We start from the raw sequence: 17,991 nt of genomic DNA on the forward strand, positions 1-17,991 counted from the left end.
TTGCTTTGGGATGAAAAGTTCTGAATATATCTGTGATGTCCATCTGGTCCAGTGTGTCATTTAAGGCCTTTATTTCCTTGTGATCTTTGCTTGGATGATCTGTCCATTTCAGTGAGGGGAGTGTTAAAGTCCCCTACTATTATTGTATTATTGTCGATATGTTTCTTTGATTTTGTTATTAATTGGTTTATATAGTTGGCTGCTCCCACGTTAGTGGCATAGATATTTAAAATTGTTAGATCCTCTTGTTGGATAGTTCCTTTGAGTATGATATAGTGTCCTTCCACATCTCTTATTGTAGTCTTTGGATTAAAATCTAATTGATCTGATATAAGGATTGCCACTCCTGCTTTCTTCTGATGTCCATTAGCATGGTAAATTCTTTTCCACCCCCTCACTTTAAATCTGGAGGTGTCTTCAGGTTTAAGATGAGTTTCTTGTAGGCAACATATAGCTGGGTTTTGTTTTTTATCCATTCTGATACCCTGTGTCTTTTGATTGGGGTATTTAGCCCATTAACATTCAGGGTAAGTATTGAGAGATATGAATTTAGTGCCATTGTATTGCCTGTAAGGTGACTGTTATTGTATATTGTCTCTGTTTCTTTCTGATCTACTTCTTTTAGGGACTCTCTTTGCTTAGAGGACCCCTTTCAATATTTCCTGTAGAGCTGGTTTGGTATTTGCAAATTCTTTCAGTTTTGTTTGTCCTGGAAGCTTTTAATCTCTCCTTCTATTTTCAATGATAGCCTAGCTGGATATAGTATTCTTGGCTGCATGTTTTTCTCGTTTAGTACTCTGAATATATCATGCCAGCTCTTTCTGGCCTGCCAGGTCTCTGTGGATAAGTCTGCTGCCAATCTAATATTTTTACCATTGTACGTTACAGACTTCTTTTCCCGAGGCTGCTTTCAGGATCTTTTCTTTGTCACTAAGACTTGTCAATTTTACTATTAGGTGACAGGGTGTGGACCTATTCTTATTGATCTTGAGGGGGGTTCTCTGAACCTCCTGGATTTTGATGCTTGTTCCCTTTGCCATATGGGGAAATTCTCTCCAATAATTCTCTCCAATATACCTTCTGCTCCCCTCTCTGTTTCCTCTTCTTCTGGAATCCCAATTATTCTAATGTTGTTTCGTCTTATGGTGTCACTTATCTCTCGAATTCTCCCCTCGTGGTCCAGTAGCTGTTTGTCCCTCTTTTGCTTAGCTTTATTCTCTGTCATTTGGTCCTCTATAATCGCTAATTCTTTCTTCTGCCTCATTTATCCTAGCCGTCAGAGCCTCCATTTTTGTTTGCAACTCATTAATAGCTTTTTTATTTCAACTTGGTTAGATTTTAGTTCTTTTATTTCTCCAGAAAGGGCTTTTATGTCTCCCGAGAGGGTTTCTCTAATATCTTCCATGCCTTTTTCGAGCCCGGCTAGAACCTTGAGAATCATCATTCTGAACTCTGGATCTGACATATTACCAATGTCTGTATTGATTAGGTCCCTAGCCTTTGGTACTGCCTCTTGTTCTTTTTTTTTGTGGTGATTTTTCCGCCTTGTCATTTTGTCCAGATAAGAGTATATGAAGGAGCAAGTAAAATACTAAAAGGGTGGCAAGAACCCCAGGAAAAATATGCTTTAGCCAAATCAGAAGAGATCCCAATCGTGGGGGCAGAGAAAGGGGATAAAAAGAGGTTCAGAACAGAAAGAAAAAAAAATTAAAAAAAGAAAACCAATAAAGAAAAAGTATAAAAAGGAAAAAAAAATATATATATATATATTAGATAACCAGTTAAAAATGTTAAAAAAGAAAGGGTAAAAGTTAAAAAAAAATTAGCAGAAGAAGAAAAAAATTGAAAAAGAAAAGAAAAAAAAATTAATTTAACTGCAAGGCTAAAGAATCATGGGGAGAAAGCCATGAGTTCCATGCTTTGCTTTCTCCTCCTCTGGAATTCTGCCGCTCTCCTTGGTATTGAAACTACACTCCTTGGTAGGTGAACTTGGTCCTGGCTGGGTTTCTCGTTGATCTTCTGGGGGAGGGGCCTGTTGTAGTGATTCTCAAGCGTCTTTGCCCCAGGCGGAGTGCACCGCCCTTACCCGGGCCAGGCTGAAGTAATTCGCTAGGGTTTGCTTTCGGAAGCTTTTGTTTCCCTGAGTGCTTTCCATAGAGTCCGGAGGACGGGAATGAAGATGGCGTGCCTCCCGGTGTCCGGCCCCGGAGGAGCCAAGAGCCCGGGGCCCCACTCCTCAGCGCACACCCAGAGAACAGCGCCCAATGACTCCACGCCACCCTTGGCCTCCGGCCGCGCTCCGAGCTGACCGAGCCTGCAACCGGTTCAAGGTAGCCCCGAGCTGAGAGTCACTCCTCAGCTCTGTCTCTGCAGCCGGCTTCCCCGTTCTAATACCTGTGAGCTCTGCGACACTCAGACACCCCCGATCCTTCTGTGACCCTGCGGGACCTGAGGCCGCCCTGACCCCGCCTGGGCTTCACCCCAGTTAAGCCTCTGGAGCGATGTCCCTCAGCGGAACAGACTTTTAAAAGTCCTGATTTTGTGCTCCGTCGCTCCGCCGCTCGCGGGGAGCCGGCCCCTCCCCCCCCGGTCTATCTTCCCGTCGCTTTGGATTCACTTCTCCGCCAGTCCTACCTTGCAGAAAGTGGTTGATTTTCTGTTTCTAGAGTTACTGTTCTTCTCTTCGATCTCCCGTTGGATTTGTAGGTGTTTGCAATCTTTAGATAAGCTATCTAGCTGATCTCCCGCTACCTGAAGTAGTCTCAGCCTGCTACTTCTCCGCCATCTTGACTCCTCTCAGGAATTCAAAACTTTTAACAGATTTTATTTCTATAATAACTCTGCCTCCAAGCCTCTATTCTGTTGGATAAGTAAATAAAGAACAACTGCAGCCTTCTTGGAATCACCTCCCCAAAATAACTTCCTATGATTTGGCTACAGTATGAGGTTCCAACACTCTGGGGTCATGGGTTTTTTTTTTGGCAGATGGCTACCATTCCTATGGACATGACGTCTTCAGATCGGGTGGCTTTCTGTGAACATGCTCAGGGCTTAGGAGTCTTCAGCAGGGCTGCCCATGATCTAGATGCAATCCATGACTGATTAGTATAACTGTAAATTTATGAATAATTATACTGGTTCTATCTTTTTCCAATTTCGGTTTTCTGACAACTTTAGCACAGCACTTTCAAAGCCATTTCTCTATTCCACAAGCCCTTGGATCTGTCAAACTATCCACTAGACTCTCAATGCCTACCTGGAACTGGATCAGATTTACTGCCCATTTGGTCTTGATCTCCAGTGACTGGAACCTTTGTGGAAAGCTCCCTCACTAACTTCCCCCTAAAGCTTTTATTCCTCCACCACAGAACTTCGTTACCCTCTTTGTTTGCAGCATGTGTACAGCCAGCTAGTCGTATAGACTACTAGTTGTGCAGTCTAATTAACATTCTCAAAGTCTGTCCTGGTCTAGTAATGCTAATTTCTGTGAGATGTCAATAAGTGTTATAAGAAAAAAATTCTGTGAGCAAAGTGTTAGAAATTCACATCATTGAGAAGTTCTGGTGAGACATTCAAGGGGGGCCACAATTTCATCTATACAGGATTTTCAATTTATTTCAACATAGGCGCCTTTTGTCATGTGATGGTCTGTTAACATCCCGTAGAGCCTGGTTCCCTGCAATGTATTTTTAATAAATCGATATAACCCTTTGTGGGAGCAAATTTTGAAATGAAGTAAGGAGGCCAAAACCAGCAAGGAAGTGATCAGTAGACTGATCGGTTATAAGTTAAAGAAGACTTTGGGAACAAGGGGGGTCTGCAGCTTAATCTCAAGAAAGCAGTAGGTACAGAGGCACCTGATGGCTCAGTCGGTTAAGCAGCTAGCTCTTGATTTCAGCTCAGTCATGATCTCAGGGTCATGACATTGAGCCCCACATTGGGCTCTTCTGCTCAGCAGGGAGTCTACTTAGAAACTCTTCCTCTCCTTCTCCTTCTGCCCTTCTCCCTGCTCTCTTGCTCTCTCAAATAAACAAATAAATCTTAAAAAAAAAAAAAGGTAAGTAATGGGTACAACTGAGAAAGAAAAAGCAAGGGGCACTTCCACAATAGTGAGTTCTAGGGAAGGTAAGTTTGAAACCTCTTAGAGCTGTCAGTAAAAATCAGAAAGGAAGAAACTGTGAGACATGTTGTGTGGATGAGAACATTTATGAGGTAAATACTCTCAGGAGTGAGAAACCACTTCCGTGGGAAATGACCAGGAAGGAGAGGAACAAGTAAGTCACCAATATGAGCAATATACCATATCTGATATGAGGTTCTTTTAATGTTTCAGGTTAGAAATAGACTATTCTAAGATCAGCAATTACACCTTATCGTCAAAAAAAATAGGCTTTTTTCTATTCTTGGTTCCCTCGAAGCTTAATATTTCACATTTTGATTAACACCCCTCTACTGCTTTCATCCTTAAAAAACACACACAACTAAAATACTACTTGAAAGAAAATGGTGTCCCAGACTTGTTATTTACCTTTCTGATTGTACCTGTTATATAAGCACATTTATCTCTCCAGGGATTTGTAGTGTAAACTGAATAAATCTCTCACTTTAATAATACAGCCCCATGGTAATTTAAATCTCAGCTATTTCTGAAATATCATATTGGTAAAGTAATCCTACCACACAAGGTTTTCCTTTTCACACATATGCCAAAATGAGATGTACCCACTAAATTGTACCCCAGACACTGAAAGCCGTCTGTTATTATTAAGAAAGGTTGCAAGATACCTGCTCTGCAAGTGTTTGCATATATCAATTTCTAAAAGCCCAAGAAGACAGACTATCTGTTGTGTGTCTGAAGATAAAAGCACCTGGTTCGTTTATAACCAGGCGATAAACAGCATGGAACATGAGTGACGCTCATCCCTGGCTGGTCTTTTTGCCTTCATATTGGGTCACTGTTGTGTCATGGAAAGCAGGTAAGATTAATTTCCTATAAAACATAAATAACAATTTTTCTGTAATGCCTTCCTCAGCCCTAACATACACACATACTCTCCTACTCAAAGAATATGTTATCTCTTCTCCTGCCCAATGTGGAATCCTCACCTGCCAAGGAAACTGCGTGTCAAAAGCCCTCACCATTCAAAGGAAAATCTGTTTTTATTGTAGAAAGGTCTTCTGAGGCACTGGAACCACTACGACATATGCAGCTTTATTAGCATATGGGATTTCAATTCATTTCTTCATCCTTCACTCTCTCTTATCCGTCACGCAGCCAACTCTGGGACTATGGCTTTGGCAAAACTCAACAACTGACTCAGGCCCTCCCAGGAATTATATTCTTGGCATGTAATTATTTATTTTGTTGTTCCTTTTCAGAAATGTTCTTCCCCAACCAACTCTTTGTTAATTACCACACTGGTTGAGTGACTGAATTCAGAATTCATTAAAATTCCTCAGTAACAATAATTACTTTGAGCATTCACCCATATAGATTGCATACCTGCAAAAAGGCAGAAAAGAATATTTTTAAGACAAACTCATTTGTGGGGCACCTGGGTGGCTCAGTGGGTTAAGCCGCTGCCTTCAGCTCAGGTCATGATCCCAGGTCCTGGGTTCGAGCCCCACATCGGGCTTTCTGCTCGGCGGGGAGCCTGCTTCCTCCTCTCTCTCTGCCTGCCTCTCTGCCTACTTGTGATTTCTCTCTGTCAAATAAATAAGTAAAATCTTTAAAAAAAAAAAAGACACTCATTTGTTACTCTTTACATCCCTATTTAAGAGGAACTGTAGCCCCCCCAGCCAAAATATAAGTAAAATTTACTACTTTAATTCCTTCTATCAGAAAATATCTATTAAGTGCCTCCTTATGGATTAAATACTCGGCTAAGTCTTGGGGAGAGCAAAGGTTATATGTAACTCAGTTCATGCACTAAATCACTGGTTCTCAACTGGGTATCCTCCCTCTGGATATTTGGCAATGTCTGGAGACATTTTGGGTTGTCACTGCTGGGGGGCTTGTTGGGGAGAGGGTGTAGAGACAGGGGTTGTTACCCATCTATTGGGTAGAAGCCAGGGATGTTGCTAAACATCCTACAATACACAGACGACTCCCCACAACAAAAATTTATTCAGTTCCAAATACCAATAGTGCTGAGGTGAGAAACCCTACCCTAAATTGGAAAGCTCCTTAGATAAAAATTTAAAATCCTAACTTACTTTTGTTCCCTGATTTTTTCCTTTCTCTTCCACCAAAATTAAATAGGTATGGGGTGCCCAGTTCGTTCAGTCAGTTTAAACATCCATCTCTTAATTTCAGCTCAGGTCATGATCTCACAGTTGTGGGATCAAAGTCCCACCTTGGGCTCCACACAGTGTGTGGAGCCTGCTAGGATTCTTTCTCTCCTTCTCCCTTTATACCTCCTCCCTGCTCCTGCTCACATGCTATCTCTCTCTCTCTCTCTCTCTCTCTCTCTGAAAATAATAATAATAATAATAATTTTTTTAAGTTTTAAATAGATGGCTCTCTGCACCTGGCCTCAGGCAAATAAGAGGTACAGGGCAGAAAAAATAGAAGCTTACAAGGCTTTCCAATTTTTATGGGAAAGAGGATTTAAGAGCAAAGATTGGATTCCGGTAGAAACTTGCAAGAGGAAGGATTTCTCCAACTGCTTCTGGACTAGGAAAAGATAGAAGAGAGGAAGAGGGTTCTGTGTGTCCCAAGTACAGAGGCCTTGCTTAATGGCAACACTCTCAGGGACTCAGAAAGTGAGGAGTGGTCATGGATTGCATCTGGATTGTGAGCAGCCCTGCTGATGACTCCTGTGCCCTGGGCATGGTCATAGAGAGCCAGCCACCAGACCTGAAGAGGTCATATCCACAGGGATGGTAGCCATCTGGAAAAAACCGATGACCCTGGGGTGTTGGGCCTCATAATAATTGTAGCTGAATCCTAGGGAGTATTTGGGGGAGGGGAATTCCAAGAAAGGCTGAAGTTATTTCTGTTTTTACTTATTCAGCAGAATAGAAGCTTGAGGCAGAGTTGTTATAGAAATAAAACCTGTTAAATTTTTTGAAAGCCCTGAACTTATGAACTAAAAAAGTTTAACTCTACTTTGGGAAACAAGATGAACAGAGAGAAAATAGGCATTGATTCGTGAATCTTCAGGGGTTACAATCCCCACAACTCAGAGACTTACAACAACAAACATTCATTTCATGCTTGTGTTTTGGCTCAACTACTACAGTACCGCATGTTTGCTCATTCTAGGATTCATGCTGAAGGAGCAGCTTCTGTGCTCAACAAACCATTTTTGTAGCAGAAGGGATGAGAGAGTGAGCTGACAGAAACACAATTTGTCTAAGAAGCACACAGTCTATGTCACATTTGTTCACATTCCATTGGCTGGAGCAAGTCATATGATCAAGCCCAACATCAATGACATAGAGATGGATAGCCTCTTACAGGGAAGGGGGAGAAAAAATGGAAGACCATACCAATAATCACCACAGAGATCAAACATCAGAAAACATACTATATTTATGGCCCAAACTGAAACACTTGGAAATCCTGAGAAAGTGGGTGAGAGGATGGTCAAGAAAAGCACCATGGACTGTGTGGACATTGAAGTGAGAACAAAGCAAGGAAACAGACCTAGTTTGATGTCTACCATGTGCCAGGAAATGAACTCTGCCTCTCATATTGCCTCAGTTAACCCAACCAATCTCTGAGGAAATAAATTCATTAACTTGCCTATCATCATTCAAGCTGTAGTTGATTAAACACCTAATTCTAAAATCTACATTCTTTCCAATACATGGCACAAACAAGTAAAACTTAAGACAGTTGGAAGGAAGAGGGAATAATATTACAGGCAAGAAAAAAGCTAAGAATATAGTCACAGAGGCAGAATTTTCATTTTCACATGACAGTAAATATCTGCCCTAATCAGACCAGCAGGCTGAGTTAGAGAGTTGAAGAACTCAAGATTAGCAGGAGAGATCAGGTCATGAAGGGCCTTTACAGCACAGAAGAGTTATAAGAGGAGAAATGATAGATTGGGGTCAAGACATCTTGCCATTAATAGCTAGGTGATCTTGGACAATTGTCTACAGGCTCCAGAGTTGAGTTCACTCATTTATGAAATAGAAAGATGTGGGTATAGAATGCAATAACTGAAGATTTCTAATTCTCTTATGGAGGCAATGCATAGAGGTCTAATGGATTTTAGGGAAAGGTCATCGACTCAACCTCTTGCTTTTTTTTTTTGTCCCGGGCCACAAGGGATGTAGTGTAGGAAACAAGATGCACCACATTCACAAAGACCTGATTCTGAGGGTGGGGAGAGCAGCCAAATTTGTCCATATTCACAGGCCAAAACTCTGACTTTCTGTAAGAAAGAACCGTCACTGACATGATGAATGAGGTGTTAAGAGTGATGAATGTGGCTAGGAGATGTTACACAAAATAGAGGGTGGGGAGCTAGTGTCAGAAAAGGCAGCCAGAGGGATTTTGTAGCCATTTTGGTGAGGAGGCTTGGAAGGGGGAAAGCAGTGAGAACAGAGAGAAAGAGGCATTTAAGAAACATTTCGAAGGTGACTGTGGAAACATACAGGTCTCAGAGTGCTAATTTAGGGTATGAGATCAAAACTTACCTCCCTTCTGAAATGGATTCTTGAAATGATTTGTAAGTGATTCAAATCCTGCCCCCTTCACCTCCTCAGGGTGAAAACTGTTCTGTCCTTTTTAACAAGTCAAACAAATCAGAACTTTGGCCACTTAAAAGTGCTCTAATATCACACAGATGCAAGTTGTCACTCCAGTAAATTAGCTAAGTATATTTTAGGTACAATTGCAAAGGGCCCATTATTTACAGCAGCGCTGACAGTGCCAGGCACTCTGTGGTTGTGCATTGAATATGGAATGATAGTGATTGCCTATTAAAAGTTTTACACTTGAGTCCCACAGGGGGAAAAAATGACTTTTCTATAGGAAAATATATAAAATACATACTCTAAGCCATGCCACCTGAAACATGACACATTTCCAAAATCTTAGGTAACTTTTAATTCCAGAAGTTCAAACGTCAGAATGAGGAGTAGGGGATACTAGTCTTACTACCACGTTGAATATTTATCCAAAGCAGAAAGCAGGGAAATTCAACCACTTTTGGGGGAGGAGAAAGAAGAGTGCCAGTCTTGTCAACAGAAGTGCATAAATCTGACAAGACTCAAAAATCACTAAGTTCTACTCCTGAAACCAATATTATGCCATATGTTAACTAACTAGAATTTAAATAAAAACTTGAAACAAATCAGTTTTAACTGAAAACTTGAGATTAAAGTATACCAGAAATGAGAAGTGGAAGGAAAAAAAACCTATGCCAGCACTCAGCTATGATGTGCACTCAGTATAGGTTTGCTCCCCAAAGATTGTGCTCTCATAGAGAGATAACACGTTAAGTATAGATGCCTCCAGAATTTTTTCCATTAATTTAGTTCACAACAGTTGGTCTATTATGATTTAGGATTTGAGGGGATACAAATGAAAAGGAAAAGGTGAGTCTTATCTTTGAAGAGTGGAAATGGAAAGGAAGGGACATTTAAGAGGCATTTCAAGATCGCTGAAGGATTAAACAAGAACCAGACAAGGGAGAGATTCCCCTAGTCCTGTAGACAAGAGCTATACTGAGAAAAACAACATGAACTGGGTAACTCCTGAAACCTTGGTCTAGGTCCATTGCCAATGATATGGACCTCACTTTCATTTCATCATTGTGCCAAGCACTATGGGCTAGGCACCATGCTAAGAACAGAAATCGTGATACTGGCCCCATGAGACTGGAGAAGACCATTAATAGGGACGTGAACCACATGACTACAGAGAGAGAGCCAATGGACACAGTAACCACTCTGGCCTCTGACAGTTCCAACATCCAACATTCTACATCCTCTGAGCTCAGAGAAGGGCCCGGTCAACATGGGCTGAAAGGACAAGGAAGCCTTCATCAAGGGACGAGACCTGAGTTCTGCCTTGAAGAACAGGTAGAACTTGAATAACAGCACAGAGAATGAGGCAGAAAGGTGGGCACTGGGGAGTCAATGTAAACAGAAGTGAAAGAAGTAAAAAGACACAAACTGGAGTTAGGTTAAAGGAAATCTTAAAAACTGGGTCAAGAAGTTTGGAACTTTTCCTCTGAGAAAACCCAGGGAGGGTTTTGGTTTTTGTTTTCTTTTTTTAGCTGGGTTCATAGATTCTGATGAGAACAATATGCTGGAAGGGCTGAGCCGATTAATAATGTCAAGCACAAAATAGATTGAAGCAATGGGGACCAAAGCAAGGAGATGAGCAGAAGATTATTGCAATAGTCCATTGGGCCTTGACAGAAAGGAAAGCACAGGTCCCCTGCCAAGATGAAATAGATCTTAAATGGAAAGATGGACAAGACCTGACAAGTGACCAGAATTATAGGACACTTGTCCTATACTTTTACCAAAAGAAGTTCAATTACAATACGTATTACATTGTCTTAGTTCTTTTCTTACGGGAATTTTTGAGACCCCCCCCCCTTTTAGATTTGCATAAACGTTTCAAACCAAGAAACAGACCCTTAACTACAGAGAACACATTGATGGTTACCAGAAAGGTGGTGGGTGGGGGGATCGGGGAAATAGGCGATGGGGATTACGGACGCCACTTGTGATGAGCACTGGCTGTTGTATGGAAGTGTTGAATCACTATATTGTACACCTGAAATTAACTTTAACACTGTATGCCAACTGAAATTTAAATAAAAACTTTTTAAAAACCAAAAAAAAAAAAAAGAACTTTTTGAAACCAAACAAAACAGGCATGCCACTGAATTTGAGAGAAGTTACAACCTTCATTTTTAATTTCTTCTGGAGATGAACTACCTAATTTAAAGGCATGCTCCAACTTGATCCTTGATAGATCTATGTCCATCCTTCAGGCACAGACTGCTTCTACCACTAAACTGCTCAGCATCAGAAAGACCAGAGTATCTACTGGGGTTCAAGCATCCTCTTGGATTCACTACTCCCATTTCTCAAATTACACAGAATTTCACCCACAAAAAAATTCTCACACTCAAAAAATAAAAATATAATTATATTCTTGGGGCATCTGGGTGGCCCAGTTGGTTGGGCATTCAGCTCTTGGTTTCAGCTCAGGATTTGATCTCAGAGTCCTGGGATCAAGTCCAACATTAGCTCCATGTTCAGTGGGGAGTCTGCTTGAAGACTCAAATAAATGAATAAATCCTTAAATAATATATATATTATTAAATTCTTGGACAACCTGGAGATTATCCAGCAGTCATTTTCTTCAAGGGAAAAGAAATGGGGAAACACAATTACTTGGAAGAGAGAAACATATTCACATTGCTATTTGGAGTCTCCCATGAACCAGAATATCACCTGGAGATTTATCCTAGCCATAGCCCAGAAGACGGCAATTCCCTGTTAATGAAAAACAGCAACGAGGATGCCTGGGTGGCTCAGTCGGTTAAGCATGGGACTCCTGATTTCAGCTCAGGTCATGATTCAGGGCTCAGGTCATGATGTCAGGCTCTGCACTGGGCATGGAGCCTGCTTAAGAGTCTCTCTCTTTCTCTTTCTCTCTTGCTATCCCTCTCACTCTCCCTCTGCCCCTTCCCTCTTCTTAAAAAAAAAAAAAAAAAAAAAAAAAAAACAGCAACCTTCTCAGATCAAGGACTTTGACAGTTGGGCCCTTCTAACCTACCAACAGTGTGGTAGTCTTGCAGTGTGGGAAATTCTGATGGATTCTGATACTCTCCGAAAAGGAAAACTTCCATGCTCAAATCTGATCAACTGTCAAACCTATAACAAAACTATAATATCACTTCCTTTATTCCAACTGCCAGCAGACTCACACATGCCTATGCATGGATCCATGCCCGGCAGTTTAGCAAAAACCACAAGAAAATTATCAACCTCAAAAACATACAAATAATAATGGTTTTCTTATTTTTTGATGGCTTTGTGTATTTTCAGCCCAAAAAAAAAAAAAACTTCTTAGGAACATAGACCCAAGTTGACTCAAGCCAAATAACTAGACTTCAAGTATCCAAATGCAGATGGCCCTTATCTGTTTTTTGCCAGTTTCTATTTGAGTTCAGCATTGCATCATTTTTCTGTGGGACAGACCGCTAATTGTCCCACAGTATCTATTCTCCCTAATTGTCCCACAGTATCCATTCTCCCCTCCATTCTTATTGTAACAGAGCATCAAAGTTTTAGTTAGGCATATGACCATTCAGTATAAGGTCCCTGTTAATCATGTGACTAATTTCTGGCCAATAGGATGGAAACAAAGTGATATGCGCCTTGAGCTTATCTAGGGTCCAGTGTGAGTGTGTCAGTAGTCCCAACTCAGGCATCTTGAGTGTTTCTCACTCTGGAGTGAATTTCAGAGTGATTGGGGCATTGTCCTGGCTACCTATTGTTAAGCTTGGTTCTCTACTCCCTCCCAGAATTCTGTGAGCTGTCTAACATTCTTTTTATAATCTCTTTTCCTACTTAAATTAGCTAGGGTTGGTTTACATCACTTGCAGCCAAGAACTCTTGAGATTCAGGCACCGTTCTAGGCTTACATGTGAATAACATGTGTGGTCCCCACCCTTGAGGAGTCCTCAAGGTCTAAAGATGACAGTTTTGTCTTTAGCATCTTCCCGCCAATGTGGAATCCCTCTAACAAATGAGACTAAAGGAATGAAACATTTCCTTAACAAACATGTCAGTGCGTTTATATTTAAGCAACCTATACATCTTAAGCCCCCTCCAAGGGGCAAATCTCTGCTCACAGCACAATTATAATTTATTTGTTTCAACAGTGGTCCTGCCACAGTTTAAAACTCTTAGGAATTACATGAGAATCACCTTCAGCCTGACACTTTTCTTTTTTATTTGTTTTATGAAAATGTGTGTTTAAAAATTCAAATATTGCCAGATAAACAATTATCTCCTTCTGAACCTTTCCCTAGAATCAGTGTGCTACCTTGTTTCTTCAAATCCCTCTAGAGATGAGATAATACAAGTATGTAGAAAGATATAAACATCTATAAGCTTATATATTAATACATATGTATATCCCTTTTTAACAAAGGTTGCAATATACTCTTCTGTACCTAGTTTTTCCACCTAATATCTCAGAGATTGTTCTTTATACAGCTCTGCCTCATTCTCACTAATGATGGAATGTGTTCTGGTTTATGAATGACCCATTATTACTTAACCTGTCTCCTATTGTTGGATATTTATGTTTCCTCTAATCTTTTCCTATTGCAGTAAATATTCTCTACAGGATTCTTTCTGTGCTTTTAGGAGTGTGTCTGCCAGCTAAATTCCAAGAAGTGTAATTGTGGGTCAAAGGCCAAGTTCATTTATAACTGATAAGTATTTCCAAATTGCCCTCCAAAAAGATGCATGTATCTATACCTTCTTTAACAATGCATGAGATTGTCTGTTCCCTCTTTTCTCTCCCTGTCCCTCTTGGTGATGGCAAATTTCTATCCTTTTAATAAGCTTAACTTCTGAAATCTGTCCCCAAGTCATTTGAGGCCAACCCTGATAAATAAAAGCATACTCTTGTCAGGTAACACCATTGAGTACAAGATGAGCTGTGACTCTAACATGATTAAATGACTTTCCTTGTTTGGTTTGTAAAGTGATTCTGAAGTTAGCTCCAAAAGAAGATCAACATATTCTGGGAACAGTCGCATTGTTCAGATAAGTGCACTGCCTCCCACGGGGCTACCACTGAAGGAGACGGTAGGAGATGTGGTCTACAGATTCCACAATTCTTACTGCACCATAGTCACACTATAAGTGAGGTGTAGAGATCAAGTCATGAAGCTTCTTGGTTCCTGGTTTATACAAATGAGCTTCACTCCTTTATAGCCAATTTTTAATCTTTTATCTTTATAAATCTTCACAACTTCCTTGGCCTATGACAGCAAGTGGTGTTTTCTCTCCACTGAACATAAGAATTCTAGAAAATCTCCAAGACTTACTAATTCATGATAGCACTCTCTTATAATGCCACAGAACACAGTGTGTCACCTGGGAAATTCTGAGAAGTAATCAGTTTCCTTTTCTGTTGACCTAAGAAACCCTTGTATCCAAGGGTCCTTGGCAGAAAGATAAAAATTCCTGAGAATTATGCATATGTTAATGCCATTATAATTAATTAAATCAGGGGCACCTGGGTACTCATTCGGCCAAATGTCTGCCTTCAGCTCAGGTCATGATCCCAGGATACTAGGACTGAGCCCCACATGGGGTTCCCTGCTCAGCGGGGAGTCTGCTTCTCCCTCTCCCTCTGCCTGCTGCTCCCCCTTCTCACCTGCCTGTGTTCCCTCTATCAAATAAATAAAATATTAAAATTACTTAATTAACTAAACTTCTTCAACGTGTATGGTGAAGACTAGTAAAACTGAAGAATACATACAACTAGTGAGTTCTAGTAATGTTTAATAACCAACTCTCAGGGAGGGAAAAAATCACTCTTTGTAGCCTTTGCCCATATCTGTGGTGTAAATGCTCCTACCGTGGCTAATTTCAAGCTACCTAAAATGACATCAACTGTCTCACAAAATTCCTGAAAATTCAGTCATGGGCTTTTAGGAGCCTGGATCCACGGGCTCCAGCACTCTACTGCATGGCAACCACAGGACTTTCCGAATGTGTCACAGCATGAAATTTTTGCCTGCAGGAAAAAACTCAAACTCTCCTGGGCTTCAATGTACTAACCTCTGACTTTCATACTACTGTGGATTATTGTGTTCTTATTTCATATATTCTGAACTCAAACTTTGCTTTAAGCTTCATTATCCCCAATGTACTGTGCTTCAAAGCATGTAACTTCAATTTTCATAAAAATATATTTTTTACAAAGGTTGATATCTGAGTCTATTAATGTTCACTCATTCAGCACTTCCTTTCTAACTTTTTCTCTTTCTTATAAATATGAAATGGGCAGAGAGCAGCAAGCATATACAAGATCATTTTTCTATATTTACATAATGAAAAAGTTACAAGTAATGTGAACAAAGGAGTCAAAAGGGAATTCAATACAGAACGATTGGGGACATCTTGATAGATGGGACATTTTGCAAGGAATCTGCTTAAATTGCTGTGGAGACAACACATTGTTCTTGAAAAGATGATTTTTTAAAAACCACAGAACTGTTTAAAGATGATTTAACATGCTCATCAACTCAGTCTGTACATGTATAAATGTGTATATGTGAGGTGTGAGTATCAAGAAATAAGACTTGTGGACTTCCTGATGACATCCTTCAAAGTCATCACCTCAAAGGATGTATATATATTCAGTCATGCTTCCATTACCCAAAATGTTTCTAGAATTGCCTTCAGAGCAGTGCATAAAGTACACAAGGGAATTAAGTTTATACAAAGCTCTAGAATCACATTTAGATGAAAAGTTAGAACTAACTTCATGACTTATCTTATCCATTAGACTTAATTCTAAGTGATTTGTAGGTATTTCCATAGATGAAATTCACCTGTAAAGAATAAAGATTTGTCAACTTTCAAAAGGACTCCCTCAAAGAAGTTTCAGAAATGTTTCAAGCAGTGGCTGCTTTATTGAATGAAGTAACTTTGATGAAGTTTGAATGAAGGAAGGAAGTTTGCCCTTCAAAGGTGCGGATTAGAAGGACAAAGTCCATATCTGGATGTGTATAAAATCTCCACATTTGTTTAAAATCTCATTTTGTGATGGGAGGTCACATCATGTAGTAGTCAAAAACGCATTATCTGGGAGTCATTCCGTATTCAGATCTTGTCTCTAATGTTTCCCAGTCATGTGACCTGGAGCAAGCAATTAACTCTCTCCATGCCTGTTTCCTCACCATAATCTGCAAAATAAAAGTAATAATATTCTCTTCATGGTATTATCTTGAGATAGAAACAAAGATAATACATGGAAAATGCTTAACTCTATGCCTACAATGTGATAACTACTCAATAAATGGTAACTGGTTTTTCCTTTTCTCTTTATTATCAGTAACATCTCATATAGTCCTGCAGGTCTTTTTTGCAGATGACTTTCTCTACCCTTTTACATCACCTGTTAGAAATCTAGAAGCACTCCCACACTTTCATCTGACAGAGAGAGCTAAACTGGGCCCAGTCAAGTACCTTGAGCTGGAGAGTAGAGACACCACAGTATTCATTATTATTCACATATGATAGAGAAGTAGAGAGAAGTAACACCCAGACAGCAAAATCATATTCCTGGGAAGAAATTAGGATTCAGATAGAGGAGTAATGGCCTGATATAATCAATTCTATTCTTGGTTGAAAATATAGTAATGGTTTTCATTAAACAGAAATTTCACATGGAAAAATAAGCAGTCTCCTTATTCTTAACTTCTCCATACCAGCAAGGTATCATGAATCCTAATCCCCTGTATCTGTTCGTGTATATCAGGGCCCCTATTGGCCACTTCATGGCCCTGTACCCATGCCCCACAGTGGAGAAAGCCCTGAAGGAGTTATCACACAGAGAAGAGGAGTGGAACTGAGCCAGGCATGCCCCAAGAACAAGCTCCCAGTCTAGCAAACCAAGAGGAGTTGAATGCATCTTCAAGAGGCTGTGTTATTCTCCGGGACACCCTCAGATTTGGGGCTTGAGGAAGAGAACTCAAAAAGCAAGGAGAGACTGTCAGCTCTCCTCATGTTACTTTAAAGCCTACTTTGCTTCCTTTCTTTAATGCAGACTTCCTGACTGTTCTTTATATTGGCCAAAAACTCAGGAACTGCTAGGCATGGCCCAGAACCTACAAGGAACATTCTCTTCCCACTAGGAAATATTTCTAGACATTAACTTCTGGGAAATGATGAAGTGCATACATTGCAAATATAAAGGGTTATATAAATACTTAACAATTGAAGCATTTCTACTACTCTGCCTACAAAAAGCCATTACCTCTCTCTTTATGACAGAAGGTTTAATGTCGCTGAATCTTGCTCAAGTGTAATATTCACTTGAACACTAAGGTCCAATTTTATAGAGGCAATTTTTTATTCCAAATCACAGTCACAATCCAATCCAATTCAAGTATTCTGATACCACATCTTCTATGAAATAGCTTTTCTTCAGCCATACCTACTTTCCAGCTCACCGCCTTCCTATATCCCCAGAACTTGGCCTGGTACTCAACTCATAGTACGTGTACAATAAATTACTGGTGGATAGACGAACACTTCAAAATCTTAACTTGTGTTTCCTTACGAAAGATGTCCCAAACAACAGAAATAATAGTAATGACTACAATATGTGCATGTGCTTTAAGTATATTAGCTCTCATCTTCATCACCACCTTACAAGGCCAATAAAATTATGATCTACTCTACAAACAGGAAGCCAAGATTTAGATCAGTAATTGTCTTGCCCAAGAACTCAGAATTATTAAATGGCAAAGCTAGGATATAAAGCCAGACTCTTGCTCACTGGAATCAGACCTCTTAACCACTTTGGTAAAATGCCTCTAACCTCGGTAGTCCCCTCAAAGATACCCTGTTCTACAATGTAAGAGCCACCAAATTCTTCATGCTCTGTCATGGATCCCCATGATGCTGCCTTCTCTTGTCACAAAAAATCCCACCAAGGCTTTCAATACCACCCAGTCATTACACTTTCATCTGCTTCCTGTCCATTCTCAGGGGTAAGATGCTGGGTCCCAAGGCATGGTCTTCTCATCCATTCTGGATTCCCACAGATTCCAGGAGGAAAAGGACCCTTCATTTCCCCTCATTTTGTTCCTTTAAGTGTTATAGGGCTAAGCCCAGCAACAATGAGCTGTGTGAAGACCATTGTGCTATATTCAGCATCACTCGTTCTTCACGTACACCAGACTCTCGATCCCCAGCACACTCCCCGACCACTCATACACACAGTTTCCTGGAGCCTGGGAGGACCTGCAGTGA

The sequence above is a fragment of the Lutra lutra genome, chromosome 7, assembly GCF_902655055.1.
Source record: "Lutra lutra chromosome 7, mLutLut1.2, whole genome shotgun sequence".
Lineage (NCBI taxonomy): Eukaryota > Metazoa > Chordata > Mammalia > Carnivora > Mustelidae > Lutra > Lutra lutra.